This window comes from Oncorhynchus gorbuscha, linkage group LG16 (assembly GCF_021184085.1).
Source record: "Oncorhynchus gorbuscha isolate QuinsamMale2020 ecotype Even-year linkage group LG16, OgorEven_v1.0, whole genome shotgun sequence".
NCBI lineage: Eukaryota > Metazoa > Chordata > Actinopteri > Salmoniformes > Salmonidae > Oncorhynchus > Oncorhynchus gorbuscha.
In genome coordinates, this window is record NC_060188.1 from 21,217,518 (window position 1) to 21,234,531 (window position 17,014).

The window sequence follows — 17,014 nt, forward strand, 5'->3', positions numbered from 1 at the left end:
TAGAATAATGTACACTATTCTACGCATTTTCTAAATGTATGATATGTAACAAATTCCAATTTGTTGTGGCTAACGTTAGCTAGGTGTCAAGGTGGCTAAAGCTAACGTTATGTAACCATACCAAATTTAACATATCATACTAATTTGACCACCTGGATTGACATTTACTATGTTATGTCTAGTCTATGAGACCTGGCTGATTTATGCCTAGTCATAAAACCCCGAAATGTAAGCCTACTTTTGGTTTATGTAAACAAATATTTAATAGAGTATTATTCTTACTAAAATAAATAAATATTAATGAAGAAACGTTTAAGATTGTCGAAACCTATATCAGAATTGTGTGCTGCTATTAGACCATTCAAATTAAATTTGACCACACGATGTTAAAATAATGAGAACCCTATAGATTAAAGTGTGAAAACAATTGAAGGTCAAGCGCAAAGTTCAATATTGTGGCGTTTAGTCCTACGTCACGCCACTATATTCACATTTCACACTGGCGTGGTTTCAGCTCTCCTTCAGTAACGTTGTGTAATCTAGATGCGCTACAACGCTGGAGCTCTCCTGCCATCTCTTGGCAGAATGAACAATTACACAAATACAGAATGAATGGATTTGGTTCAGACAAGGCTTCTCCCATGTAGTCCCAAATGCAGTTATTATTCCTATTCCTGTGTCGCATCCAATGCTGAAGAAAAGTTATTGATGGTAATTCTGTCATGCTGTTTTAAGGGCAGTATTTTAAGTCTATATAGGTAGAAGAAGCAGAATGTGTTTGTAGTCAGTGCAATAGCGGTCTGTCAGTTTGGAGTTATAGTTATGTGTTGCTTTGGCTTGGAGACAGAGAGACATTGCCTTGTTTGAACATGGGAATTCTGCTCAAGGTGGGCGTAGCAAGGTGTAAAGGTGCATATGATAAGATTGTAAAACCAGGCTGGTTTTTGTAGTGATGGTGATTGGGTCAGAGTACAAAGGTCACACCCATGTTAGGGCTTGTTGGACACTCAATATCTCAATATGTTATTGCCACAGCTGCATGGCCAGAGAGGTGAGCTGAAACCATCTCTCTTCCTGTCTCTTCCTGTCTCTCTCTCAGCATATCCATCCATCTCCTGTGCTTTGCATTTAACCTCAAACAAACCTGTGATGTACGGTATTCATGAACCCCCCTCCATCTTTACAGTCCACACAACGTAACATAGGCTACAGAGATCACTATTCTTACCGCAGGATAGGTATAGAGGACACACACACACACACACACACACACACACACACACACACACACACACACACACACACACACACACACACACACACACACACACACACACACACACACACACACACACACACACACACACACACACACACACACACACACACACACACACACACACACACACACACACACACACACACACACACACACACACACACACACACACACACACACACACACACACACACACACACACACACACACACACACACACACACACACACACACACACACACACACACACACACACACACACAAATAGACGGCGGTAAAGCAGTGCAGAGAAACAGAATGAAAAAAAACGTTGGTTGGGAAGAATTGTTCTACTACTGTCGACACAGAGCATTACGTAATGTAATCCCTACCCCCAAAAAAAGCCAATGTCTCAACTTTTAATCTATGAAAAATCGTGGGGGTAAACCAGAGAACAACTTTTATTAGATGTTGACTGATAATGGTTAAGGTAAAAATGGTTTTAAAGGGTTTATATGCTAATAATGAACTGTTTACAAACTATCGATACACTGTTTATAATATCCACATGGTGCTCCCCATCTTCACAATGGATCAAAGAACAAACATTTCTAGGAATTGTACCGGTACTGTAGATCTACTTTTCAGACTCAAGATGAGAAAACACAAACCGTCAATGACACTCTACAGCCATCCTGTAACATTTGGGTGTGTGAATGTTTGATTTGTGTTTGTGTTGCTCCAGAGACTCTGTCCATGGTGGTGGGCTGTGGCTGGGGAGCCAGTTGAGGTGAGAAGGGAAGGGACGCAGGAGCAGGCGGGAGTTCTTGACATGCCTTTCCCCCTGCCTGGGGAGACTGTGGACAGGTGTGTGTGGAGGTAGACACATTAGAAGAGCTGAAGGGGAGGGAATGTTGTCAGCCGCCTTCAGCCGCCTTCTGGTATTTGAAGACAGAGAGAGAGAGACAGAGAGAGAAAGACAGAGAGAGACAGAGAGAGGGAGGGAGGGAGGTAGAAAAGGACAGAGAGAGAGGAGGAGAGGGAATGGTGCAGGCTCGTACATGTTGTTTTCCCCTGCCACGCGTACTCCTCCCTCAGAACCATATATAAATTCTCCTTTTTTATGGCTCTCCACTTTCTCCAACTACACCTCATTCATCCTCCAAGTTGCCTCCATCTTTCAGTCCTCCTTTACCTTCCTACCACTTCTCCCCTGTAACTTTCTTGTCTTCCGATGAGATAAAGCTCCATAAGGAAACGTGTTGCCAAAAGATCGCTCCCCAATCGTCTCTCTGACCTCTGACCTTTTCTCTCTGACATCTCATTGTACCCCAGGTGGGCCCTGCGCCACATAAGACCCTCATCCTCTTCATGGGAGTTCAGTCACAGTTCTGACAGGAGACTAGAGAGAGGCAACACATGTTCTCTCTTTTCCATAAGAGGCTAATAATCCATTTCCTGTTTGCTGAGTTGAAGGATACTTGAACGTTATGCCTTTTGGATGGAACCATCAGTTCTATTTATCCCTCAGTTCAGATTTATCTCTGACTCACTGTCAATGCTGTTTCTACTCATTTCACTGAAAATGAGAGATGATTTGGTCTTTGAAGTGGAATCAATATATGATTGAGTTACTTTTAGTTTTTCTTGGTTATAATGATTTTGTTCAGGGAATAAATCCAAACATCAAGTTTCAATGTTTGACTGAATACTCACACTATTTTAGTGCACAAATTGTGATAATGCACGTGTGAAAAATACCTCTCCGTGTAACCTTAACTTTGCAATGAAACATAGCATTGCTGGTCCATGTCTAAATGTGTTAGTCCAGCCTGCTCTATCCCCCTTGCCTGTAACAGTGGCCTGGCCACCAGACTGGCTGAGCTGAATGAATTTGGAGGGGACAAATGGGACTGGCTCTGAAAGCACAAACAGTGGCTGTGTGAAAGAGCCCAGTGGACTGGAATGTTTGCTACAGGTCAGGAGTGGTGCTTTCTGCTCTTTTGTGTGCAGTCTGCTGAGGAGGTGTGGAATGCAAACTTCCCAGAGGAGAACAGAGGAGGGGAAAAGTAAATGAAAGGAAAAAAGGGAAAGAGAGTGGTAGGGGGATAGGGAGAGAGAACAAAAGCTTTAAGTAACAGAGTGGACCCAGAGAGTGAGAAGGGAGAGAGAGACAGGGATGAGACATTTGAGAGGCTTCTGAGGCTGACAGAACCAAAGAGAAAGAGAGAGAGGAGGAGGAACAGAGAGAAAGATAGAGAGTAGGGACAGAGAGAGGAGGAGGAACAGAGAGAAAGAGAGAGAGTAGGGACAGAGAGAGGAGGAGGAACAGAGAGAAAGAGAGAGAGAAGGACAGAGAGAGGAGGAGGAACAGAGAGAAAGATAGAGAGTAGGGACAGAGAGAGGAGGAGGAACAGAGAGAAAGAGAGAGAGAGGGACAGAGAGAGGAGGAGGAACAGAGAGAAAGATAGAGAGTAGGGACAGAGAGAGGAGGAGGAACAGAGAGAAAGAGAGAGAGTAGGGACAGAGAGAGGAGGAGGAACAGAGAGAAAGAGAGAGAGAAGGACAGAGAGAGGAGGAGGAACAGAGAGAAAGATAGAGAGTAGGGACAGAGAGAGGAGGAGGAACAGAGAGAAAAGAGAGAGAGGGACAGAGAGAGGAGGAGGAACAGAGAGAAAGATAGAGAGTAGGGACAGAGAGAGGAGGAGGAACAGAGAGAAAGAGAGAGAGAGGGACAGAGAGAGGAGGAGGAACAGAGAGAAAGATAGAGAGTAGGGACAGAGAGAGGAGGAGGAACAGAGAGAAAGAGAGAGAGGGACAGAGAGAGGAGGAGGAACAGAGAGAAAGATAGAGAGTAGGGACAGAGAGTGAGAGAGCGGAGAATGAGAGTGGTGGCGATTGTTTGAGCAGATTATTAATGAGACTTAATCCTTAATGTTAATTAGCTGAATCATCCCTCATCAGTAATTATTTTCATTAACACCCCCTACAAACCCCAATATGACCTGGTGTTTTATATGAGCTATCAGAATGGGTTTAATAGTCCAGTAACTATTCTCTTTCTCTCATTTCTCTCCTGCTCATGTGTACTGTGTCATTTCCTGTTGAACTAAGAAAAACAAACTATTTCTTATTTACAATGACAGCCTAAGAACAGTGGGTTAACTGCCTTGTTCAGAGGCAGAACAACAGATGTTTACCTTGTCAGATCGGTTACTGGCCCAACGCTCTAACCACTAGACTACCTGCCGCTGTTTACCTTGTCAGATCGGTTACTGGCCCAACGCTCTAACCACTAGACTACCTGTCGCTGTTTACCTTGTCAGATCGGTTACTGGCCCAACGCTCTAACCACTAGGCTACCTGCCACTGTTTACCTTGTCAGATCGGTTACTGGCCCAACGCTCTAACCACTAGACTACCTGCCACTGTTTACCTTGTCAGATCGGTTACTGGCCCAACGCTCTAACCGCTAGACTACCTGCCGCTGTTTACCTTGTCAGATCGGTTACTGGCCCCATGCTCTAACCGCTAGACTACCTGCCGCTGTTTACCTTGTCAGATCGGTTACTGGCCCCATGCTCTAACCGCTAGACTACCTGCCGCTGTTTACCTTGTCAGATCGGTTACTGGCCCAACGCTCTAACCGCTAGACTACCTGCCGCTGTTTACCTTGTCAGATCGGTTACTGGCCCAACGCTCTAACCGCTAGACTACCTGCCACTGTTTACCTTGTCAGATCGGTTACTGGCCCAACGCTCTAACCACTAGACTACCTGCCACTGTTTACCTTGTCAGATCGGTTACTGGCCCAACGCTCTAACCACTAGACTACCTGCCGCTGTTTACCTTGTCAGATCGGTTACTGGCCCAACGCTCTAACCACTAGACTACCTGCCACTGTTTACCTTGTCAGATCGGTTACTGGCCCAACGCTCTAACCACTAGACTACCTGCCGCTGTTTACCTTGTCAGATCGGTTACTGGCCCAACGCTCTAACCACTAGACTACCTGCCACTGTTTACCTTGTCAGATCGGTTACTGGCCCAACGCTCTAACCACTAGACTACCTGCCGCTGTTTACCTTGTCAGATCGGTTACTGGCCCAACGCTCTAACCACTAGACTACCTGCCGCTGTTTACCTTGTCAGATCGGTTACTGGCCCAACGCTCTAACCACTAGACTACCTGCCGCTGTTTACCTTGTCAGATCGGTTACTGGCCCAACGCTCTAACCACTAGACTACCTGCCACTGTTTACCTTGGTTTCACAGTACCTTTATGCAGTTACTGCTAACATCACCCCCATTTTACCCAAAACACAATACAATAGAGGCAGGATAATTGTCCACACGATTAAGCATATATTTAATGTAGCAAAAATTACATTAACCTATTTTCGACCTAATGGGCAGTTACTGCATTTTTGCTTGGTAGGGCAGCCTAGCTCTATTACAATGGACCTAAAGTGAACTAGGAAAAAGTCACAATTAGTCACTCTCCTGTTGAGACAGTATGTGAGTCATTTCCTGACCTGATCTCATTTAGGGAGGCACAGAAGTCTTGTGTTTTTTCCCATGATATAAATACAGTATCCAGTCACTGGTCCCACTAACCCCTGTGAACATTTAGTCCTTAGTAACACAGACCTCCATCCTCCACAGTGTGGTTTACACAGTCATGAGTTCACTAGGCGGGGACTTTCTAATGACATGTTATATGGATGTGAACAGGATGGATGCAAAGGCTAAAACTGCCAACAGATATGATCTATAGTCTCAGATGACAAGGGTTTTATAGAGGATTCTTGTTGGTAGGGAATTGGTCAGTGAAATATCCCCATTGACCACATGACCAAGAGTACACACTTTGACCAACTTCGAACATGACAGAACCACCCAGATGTGTGTCGGTGCCTAAGATGGAACGAGGCAATGATATATTATGATATAAGTGGTGGAACGTGATGAGATTGTTCACTGTGCCCCCGGCCAGCTACTTTAGATACGAGGTGCTTTGATTTATTTCAGCAGGTGTGGTGTGAAGATTGTGTAGCACTGTCATCATATATAAACCTCAGCTTCCACTGTGACATATGGAACTAAATGTAGAAGTATACCTACTTAATCTGGTCTGTATATTCAGCAGTCAGAGAGTTCTGTACCAAGATGGAGACATACAGTGCCTTCGGAAAGTATTTCAGATCTCTTGACTTTTTCTACATTTTGTTACGTTACAGCCTTATTCTAATCTATACACAATTCCCCACAATGACAAAGCAAAAACAGGTTTTTAGAAATGTTTGCAAATGTATGAACATGTAAAACTGAAATATTACATTGAAATAAGTATTCAGACACTTTACTCAGTACTTTGGTACTTTCACCTTTAGCAGAGTTTACAGCGTCAATTCTTCTTGGGCATGATGCTGCAAACTTGGCAGAGTTTCTCCCATTCTTCTCTGCAGATCCTCTCAAACTCTGTCAGATTGGATGGGGAGTGTTGCTGCACAGCAACAGTTGAAGTCGGAAGTTTACATACACTTCAGCCAAATACATTTAAACTCAGTTTTTCACAATTCCTGACATTTAATCCTAGTAACAATTCCCTGTTATAGGTCAGTTAGGATCACCACTTAATTTTAAGAATGTGAAATGTCAGAATAACAGTAGAGAGAATTATTTATTTCAGCTTTTATTTCTTTCATCACATTCCCAGTGGGTCAGAAGTTTACATGCACTCAATTACTATTTGGTAGCATTGCCCTTAAATTGTTTAACTTGGGTCAAACGTTTCGGATAGCCTTCCAGAAGCTTCCCACAATAAGTTCATTTTGTCCCATTCCTCCTGACAGAGCTGGTGTAACTGAGTCAGGTTTGTAGGCCTCCTTGCTCGCACAAGCTTTTTCAGTTCTGCCCACAAATTTTCTATGGGATTGAGGTCAGGGCTTTGTGATGGTCACTCCAATACCTTGACTTTGTTGTCCTTAAGCCATTTTGCCACAACTTCGGAAGTATGCTTGGGGTCATTGTCCATTTGGAAGACCCATTTGCGACCAAGCTTTAACTTCCTGACTGCTGTCTTGAGATGTTGTTTCAATATATCCACCTAATTTCCCTGCCTCATGATGACATCTGTTTTGTGAAGTGCACCAGTCCCTCCTTCAGCAAAGCACCCCCACAACATGATGCTGCCACCCCTGTGCTTCACGGTTGGGATGGTGTTCTTCGGCTTGCAAGCCTCCCTTTTTTCCTCCAAACATAACGATGGTCATTATGGCCAAACAGTTCTATTTTCGTTTCATCAGACCAGAGGATATTTCTCCAAAAAGTATGATCTTTGTCCCCATTGCCATGACTGTCCTGATCAGGTCAGGTTACAGGACACCTCAGAACATTAAACATTAAATAAAGGGACTTTTGAACAATGGTTTCCGTCAGCCACATTGGTGGTCATGACAATAGATGGATTATGAAAATGTATGTCATTCTTGTTTTGTTATTAAAGGTTAATAGATGACGTTATTACGAAAACATTGTAACGTCAACAGTTTACCTAGTATATGTTTGATGTTTATACATTGTACGTTGTATGGAAAATGTCAAAATCAAAGAGAATGTTTTGGTAAAGATGAAATGTGAAGTTAGTTGTCTAAAATTGGATTTGAATCAAATCTAGACCTTGCCCATAACTTGGTACGCCCAGAGAAGGGCCCTAAAAGCGGTTACGCCCACTTTTGACACGAGGCTATAAAACCTGTGAGTAAAGAATTTACAGAGGAGACTACGTGATCCAAGCTGCAGTCGAGGTCTAAAAAGTCAACGAACCCAGAAAGCAACACAAGTTTGAAGACAAAGAAATCCTTTTCTATCCAAGCTACGGATGAGTAGCTGTGTCTAAGCGGGTGAATTCAAGCCGGACCACCTAGCATCCAATCCCAGCGAATCGTGGTATCTAAACGGTTTCATTCCTATGCTGTGAGTTCTGAGCTGCAGAGCTGTTTGTCCTCAGAAGACACCTTCTAGAGCAATGGTGAGGGAACAGACTCCTAAGCGAAAAGGACACTGACATCGTGAGGACGACCAGAAAGGTGAGCCGGAGAAGTGCGTCATCGAGCAGCATGAACGGTCCACGTAGAGAATCCTCGGAGGTCTTCCCCACATAATTACAACATTATATTCTGACCCATAAGAGCGGCAGTTTGGGGCAAGGCTATGGTTAGAATAGCATAGCTGACAAATTCACTCAAATGTATATTTCTCTTGTGTACTTCTTTTTCTCTCTCTCTTTGAAATCTCCATTTTGGGTAACACGCGCCATAGTGTGTTGGCCTGTTATACTAAGTTCTAATCAATAGCCTATAAAATGTTTTGTCTATGTGTATCTTTTATCATCATTTTAGCTTTCTAGTAAATAAATATCCAACTAAGATTGGTGTGATACAAACTCATTGGTGAGACCCGGGTCCGTACAGATTCAAGGACTATACGACGTTCAGAACGAGATTGTTGTCACGCCTTGGTCATTGTATTTTGTGTTTTTGTTATATGTTTGGGTAGGCCAGGGTGTGACATGGGGTTTATATGTTGTGTTTCGTATTGGGGTTTGTATTAATTGGGATTGTGTATGATTAGGGGTGTGTCTAGTTAGGCTTGGCTGCCTGAGGCGATTCTCAATTGGAGTCAGGTGATTCTCGTTGTCTCGGATTGGGAACCGTATTTAGGTAGCCTGAGTTCGCGTTGTATTTTGTGGGTGTTTGTTCCTGTCTCTGTGTTGTTGTCACCAGATAGGCTGTAATAGGTTTCACGTTCCGTTTGTTGTTTTTGTATTTTTGAGTTATTTCATGTAATTCCTTCATTAAAGTCATGAATAACCTACACGCTGCATTTCGGTCTGACTCTCTTCATACAACAGACAAACGACGTTACAATTGTAGAGGTAACTGGTCAATTGGCGGCTGTTGTAAAATCGATATTCTGATATTCTTTGAGTTAATTTGGGAAATAGAAACTCAATAAAAACTAGTTTTCCCATGGTGCCCCAGGTTAATGAGTTAATAATTGCTTGATTCAGTTAATCACGCAATTAGAAACATTTAATCATTCGATGAGCAACAGTCGTCACATTAACTAATACAACATCACGACACCACGTTTAGTTGCAAACCATAGTGTGGCATGTTTATGGCGGTTTTGGAGCAGTGGCTTCTTCCTTGCTGAGTGGCATTTCAGGTTATGTCGATATAGGACTTGTTTTACTGTGGATATAGATACTTTTGTACCTGTTTCCTTCAGCATCTTCACAAGGTCCTTTGCTGTTGTTCTGGGATTGATTTGCAATTTTCGCACCAAAGCACGTTTATCTCTCGGAGACAGAAAGTGTCTCCTTCCTGAGCGGTATGATGGCTGCGTGGTCCCATGGTGTTTATACCTGCGTACTATTGTTTGTACAAATGAACGTGGTACCTTCAGGCGTTTGGAAATTTCTCCCAAGGATGAACCAGACTTGTGGAGGTCTACAATTGTTTTCTGAGGTCTTGGCTGATATCTTTTGATTTTCCCATGATGTCAAGCAAAAGAGGCACTGAGTTTGAAGGTAGGCCTTGAAATACATCCACAGGTACAACTCCAATTGACTCAAATGATGTCAATTAGCCTATCAGAAGCTTCTAAAGACATGACATAATTTTCTGAAATTTTCCAAGCTGTTATAAGGCATAGTCAACTTAGTGTATGTAAACTTCTGACCCACTGGAATTGTGATACAGTTAATTATAAGTGGTACAGTGATACAGTGAATCTGTCTGTAAACAATTGTTGGAAAAATTACTTGTGTCATGCACAAAGTAGATGTCCTAACTGACTTGCCAAAACTACTGTTTGTTTACAAGAAATTTGTGGAGTGGTTGAAAAATGAGTTTTAATGACTCCAACCTAAGTGTATGTAAACTTCCGACTCCAACTGTATTTTCAGGTCTCTCCAGAGATGTTTGATTGGGTTGTTGTCCTGTTGGAAGGTGAACATTCACCCAAGTCTGAGGTCCTGTGCGCCCTGGAGCAGGTTTTCATCAAGGATCTCGCTGTACTTTTCTCCGTTCACCTCGATCCTGACTCCCAGTCCATGCTGCTGAAAAACATTCCCACACCATGATGCTGCCATCACCATGCTTCACTGTAGGGATGTTGCTCGGTTTCTTCCAGACGTGACGCTTGGCATTCAGGCCAAAGAGTTCAATCTTGGTTTCATCAGACAAGAGAATCTTGTTTCTCATGGTCTGAGAGTCTTTAAGTGCCATTTGGCAAACTCCAAGCAGGCTGTCATGTGCCTTTTACTGAGGAGTGACTTCCCCCTAGCCATTCTACCATAAAAGTCTGATTGGTGGAGTGCTGCAGAGATTGTTGTCCTTCTGGAAGGTTCTCCCATCTCCACAGAGGAACTCTGGAGCTCTGTCAGAGTGACCATTGGGTTATTGGTTACCTCCCTACCTCCCTGGGCGGACAGTTCTAGGAAGACACTTGGTGGTGCCAAACTTCTTCCATTAAATAATGTTGGAAGCCACTGTGTTCTTGGGGACCTTCAATGCTACAGAAATATTTTGGTACCTTTCCCCAGATTTGTGTCTCGACCCTATCTCAGAGCTCTACGGACAATTCCTTCGACCTCATGGCTTGGTTTTTGCTCTGACATGCACTGTCAACTGTGGGACCTTATATACACAGGTGTGTGCCTTTCCAAATCATGTCCAATCAATTGAATATATCACAAGTGGACTCCAATCAAGTTGTAGAAACATCTCAAGGGCTCCCGAGTGGCGCAGCTGTCTAAGGCACTGCATCTCAGTGCTTGAGGTGTCACTACAGACACCCTAGTTTGATTCCAGGCTGTATCACAATCGGCTGTGATTGGGAGTCCCATAGGGCGGCACACAATTGGCCCAGCATCATTGGGGTTTGGCCGGTGTAGGCACGTCATTGTAAACAAAAATTTGTTCTTAACTGATTTGCCATTTAAATTAAAGGTAACACAGTTTTTGTAAGGATGATCAATGGATACAGGATGCACAGGAGCTCAATTTCAATCTCCATGCAAGGGTCTGAATACTTATGTAAGTAAGGTTTTATATTTTATACATTTGCAAAAAATTCTAAAAACCTGTTTTCTCTTTGTCATTATGGTGTATTGTGTGTAGATTGCTAAGGATTTGTTTTTTATAATCCATTTTAGAATAAGGCTGTAACTTAACAAAATGTGGAAAAGGTCAAGGGATACTTTCTGAGTGTAGAAGCAACGTTGAGTGTTTGGTAGTGGGGGGGGGGTTCACATATATAGTAGTAGATCGCTGTGTGTGTGGGGGGCTTGACATATGTAGGATGGTGTGTGTATATGTGTGTGGGCAGTTACCTTCATACATCCATCAGGCCAAGGGTACCAGAGTCTGACAGATGAACCTACATTTTCTCTCCAGAGCCAAACCATCTGATCTCACTCCGAACCTTTCTTTGTTTCTCAAATACCTTTCGCTCAGTTAGTTATGAACGTCAGTTTTCTCTCTGTTCTGTACTGACTAAAGGCATTTTTAGAACTGTACGTTTTGGGGAATTTGATATTTGAGGTTGGACCACATATTAGCTCTGGTCTCATCCGTCTCATGTATTGTCTACAGATGTTAGTAATGCTCTCCTCATGGGGGGAAGGTTCTCTTAGCTGTTCCTGACATCTCCATGTATAACCCACTTTAAATGGACCATCATATAGCAACCAATTTTCAAATATCAACCAATCTGTCACACTTTCAACATTTTTCAAATATACAATAATAAACTTCATCATGAACCACATAACCTTCGTCATCATCATTACTACACATCTTCCACATTACTGTACCTCTCAATGGGCCTTCAGTGTAAGCAGATGATAACAGGGTCTGGATCCCTTAGCTTTAGTGTATCATACTGTCGAAGTATCTAATGATGAAATGCAAACCGATGACATCATAGGTATAACACTGGTGAGATAATATAAGTGTTATATAAGAAGACAAAATGTCAAATATATCATTCAAAATGCATATTCCATTTCAAATATCAATAAATCAAGAGTCTGGCAAGCAGAGACTCAGTTGCATCCTAACTCTGAGATTTCACATGCATAATTCCTTCAACCGGATGGCTGTCCTGTCCTGACATGTTCTGCTACTGAATGATGAGAAAGGAAATGGAGGCAGTCAGTTTAAAAGCCCTTTCTAGGGTTTATACAGATGTAGGATCTTAATTTGATCTGGTTTGCTACAGCAGGAAAATAATCCTGCAGCAATAGGAAATGTGAATTATTATGTAGATTATAATTAATGGACATTTCTGTAGGGTTTGATACATTTTTCATTAGGGCAAATCAAGTCTGAAATTTCAAAGTGGAAATGAATAACTTTAGAATACTTTTTAAAACTCAAATACACAACACGTTTGCATTTCCTCCTCTGCTGGGAAATTCTCAGCAACAAAAGAGTGATCAAATTAAGATCCTACATCTGTAGTTCCAAACTCTCAAAGAAATTCAGACTTTACGATGAATGTAAAGGTAAACTGTCACCACGTTTCTGTTATCTCTGCTATGGGATGATGACAGAATAAAGCTCTTCTCACATTCTCCTCTTACACCTTCCACCGCCTCAATGATTAAATGACAAAATACCTCCATCATCACTGACTTACAGGAGTGAGAGGGAGGGAGCAAGAGAGATGATTCATACCAATTAGCTTATATACCACTTAAGTACCACTTTCATATTGTATCAACGAAAATCTTCCAAATGATATGAGTTACAGCAACAACAAAAAAATCACAAAGTACAGTATATAGCTCCTGTTAGATTTATGATAGAGAAAAAGGCCAGGTAGATCCATTACCCATCTCTCTGTATGTGGGACAGATATTTTGTTTCCTTTAATATTCAGTAAAGTCTGGGATAGATTCATCCCATGCCAGGCTTGATCTCTGGTGGTTCTTTTCTCTCCTCACCAAACAATAAATACTGTGTCAAAACACACACACACATATATATATATATATATATATATGCTTTAATGTAGTGTCTTGGTGCTCCACTTGTTTAGTAAAGGCTGCCAGAGTGTTGAGAACAGAAAGGTTACGCTGTCACATTCTGGTGATTTGTTAACAGTTCAACCAGAAAAATGTATATCTGCAATAATTAAGGTTTGTTGTCGAACAATGTTCTTACACCAGAGTTTGTGTTCTCTTTACAACAATTAAAAATGAAAATGTGAATTTTTATTATTAAAGCATGATCCGCATATTTTTGTAGCACTATTGAATGAATGAATGACTGTTGTCACACCACTGGCCTACGGTAACAGGGTAGACGCTCCTCTTAATACATAATACATTTTCCCACCATATACAGTATACAGTATGCGGCATGAACTATAACTATAAGTATGTGTTATAGTCCCTTTGAGAGTTGGTATGTACAAGTGTATTCCCACTGGGCACAAACTGGTTGAATCAACATTGTTTGAACGTAATTTGTCAAAGTATTTTGACGTGAAATTTACGTAGAAAATACATTGGATTTGAAAAAGATCGAAAGTAAACTGTTGTTTTGAGGCTGAAATTTCAACCACGGGATTATTTCATCATGTTAACAAATTGCAATACAGACCAACCTTGTAAAAAACATGTTGAATTTGTACCTTTAAAACAAAGTCACATCTTCAATGTTATATCCACAATAAAGAAATACATTGGCCTACTGGAGAACTGGGTTTCAACCAAGGTTTTGACCCAATCCCAGTTTAGCTACGACATTTGTCACTGACTATTACTAATGTGCTATCATGAGATCTCCACTTAATAACTAAATAGATTAACTGCTGCTATCAAAGTCATTCCAAAGGGTAGTTTAACAGAGCAAATTAATGCAATAATGCTTTATCGCTCATATCATCAAGGATGCTATTTAGGCTTATGTATCATCTACAAAGTCATCAACTCCTATTGTTTCAATTTAACTCAGAATTCAACTAAAATAGACAATATATTTGGGTTTCAAGCTCTGGTTGATTTAAAATGCAACTATATTTAGTGATATTGAATTGTATTTGGTTGTCAACACAACCAAATATCAACATTTGAAGGAGATGTATCTTCTGCTTAGATAGTTCCATCTGTGCCACTGACTTAGTCTGGCTTTAATTCCAGTTTGTCTACAAATAATAATTGATATGTTGGATTCCCCGTCTCCATCTCAACCAAAAATCCAGGTTATAGAATAGGACTAAGTCAAATCAAACCTTTATTTAAATTGCATTTAAAATTGGATTCGATTTAGTCCTTTTCTTTTACTTAGATTTTTGGTTGAGATGGAGACGGGATTAAGCCAGTGGCTCTGATCAATCAAATTTCAATCAAATGTATTTATGAAGCCCTTCTTACATCAGCTGAAGTCACAAAGTGCTGGACAGAAACCCAGCCTAAAACCCCAAACAGCAAGCAATGCAGGTGTAGAAGCACGGTGGCTAGGAAAAACTCCCATGAAAGGCCAGAACCTAGGAAGAAACCTAGAGGGGAACCAGGGTATGAGGGGTGGCCAGTCCTCTTCTGGCTGTGCCGGGTGGAGATTATAACAGAACATGGCCAAGATGTTCAAATGTTCATAGATGACCAGCAGGGTCAAATAATAATAATCACAGTGGTTGTAGAGGGTGCAACAGGTCAGCACCTCAGGAGTAAATGTCAGTTGGCTTTTCATAGCCGATCATTCAGAGTATCTCTACCGCTCCTGCTGTCTCTAGTGAGTCGGACACAGCAGCTCTGGGACGGATAGCATGTCCGGTGAACAGGTTTAGGGTTCCATAGCCGCAGGCAGAACAGTTGAAACTGGAATGTACAGTAGACAGAAGGTCAAAGAAACGCTTATCCCTAAGTATCCATTTCCTCCCGTCTGTAAATCTATGTCATCCATGCTATTTTGGTGTTCAGAAATATAACTAGATTGTTCATGAGTTCAAGAGGGGTTCAAGGGATTTGAAGAGAACTCTTCTTCAATTGGACCTTATCTTCTTGCAAATACAATAAATAAAACACATGTACATTTTTGGTATTTTTGGAGATTTACACCAGTGCTTTGAATCACTAGTCATTCGCGAAGCTTTTCTCCCGCAGACTCCCGTAACAGAGATTTCCTTTCTAGATTCATATTGATTTCCCCACGAATGAGGTTATACAGGAAGTATTTGATAGAAGTGTGGTTACAGTAAATCACATTGGGGGAACGAAGCCAACTTATGTGTTGATTCCTTCCTCTTAATGGTCAATACCACAGTGGGCTGAGAAAGAAGGAGAGAAAGACAAAGAGAGGAACCATTCAACTACTTGGTGTTTATTGATGTGTGGTGTTGGACTTTAGAGGGGGACTGAGCTATTCTGGACTTTAGTGGACTGAGGAGAGGTCAGGACTTGGTCTGATCTGTTTTGGTCTCTAGCAGTGCAGAGTGCAGTACTGTTGGTACACAGCACATGGCTCTGGAAGTATTTCTCACAGTGCTCAGGCTAACCACTACACTCTTAGTAACTATCTGCTAAAACCTGCCAGGAATGTGGTTCTGACTCAGGGGAGCTAAGCCTTGTGCTAGGGCATGGTGTGCAGGAGTTATCTGCATGTTTCTGGGCCTCGTTATTCCACCCTTCACTACCATGCCCCGTTCTGTAGTACATCTAGATATCACTCTCCCTCATGTGTTTTTGCCATTCTTCATGGCTTTACAAGATATTATCACTGAAATGCACTGTCATGCCCTCATTGACTGGATACCCACTTTTATCCTTTTATATAGGCAAGTCAGTTCAGAACAAATTCTTATTTACAATGACAGCCGCTGAACAGTGGGTTAACTGCCTTGTTCAGGGTCAGAACAACAGGTTTTTATCTTGGCAGTTTGGGGATTCAATCTAGCAACCTTTCGGTTGCTGGCCCAACGCTCTAACCACTAGGCTACCTGCCTATTGTCATGCAAACCTTATGGAGTGTTAACAAATGTTGCTAAAAGTTGACTTGTGTTTTATAAATGGAACAACAAGGATGAAACAGGTTGCTTGTTTTCACCAAGCTATTTCCTCTAAAGCGAGGCTGTAGTATTTGAAACAGTTTCATATTTAGCTAGGGTCCTAAATGAAAAGCAGCATTACTGAATAAAACGGGGGCTTGTGAAATTGGATGGGATATCCCCCCTTTCACTCTCATTGTGGTTAGAGACTTGTCTTCTCTCGGCTCCCCTTGAGAGGCGGCTTTGAAGGAAAGCAGGGTTGTACTCGGCTCATCCACATTCTGGTTTTAAATATGAAGAGCTGGAACTGTCTTCTTTACTCCTGGCCCCCATACAGAGGGCCTGTTGTGGCCTGGGCCTATGGTGCTGTCAATTCTGTTCATTCTTCAATTAGACAAGCTCTTCATAAGGCTTATTCTGAAGAGCAGCATGTCTAAGCCAAACCCTCCAGACATGGGTTTCTGGGCATTTGGCATGACGCTTTGCACTGTATAAATGCTCACAACAGGGTCCCCATTGTTAGCATACCACGGTCTGTGAGGACAAAGCATATCGGGATATCCCTGTAAAAACATGTTCCAACATAAAAACAAGTATCTTCAATATTCCACGAAGAGTTGACAAGTCGTATATAAGACTGCTTTTTTCCTGCTTTGTGGAATCTGAATCTTTTCACAAATAGGGAGACCTTTT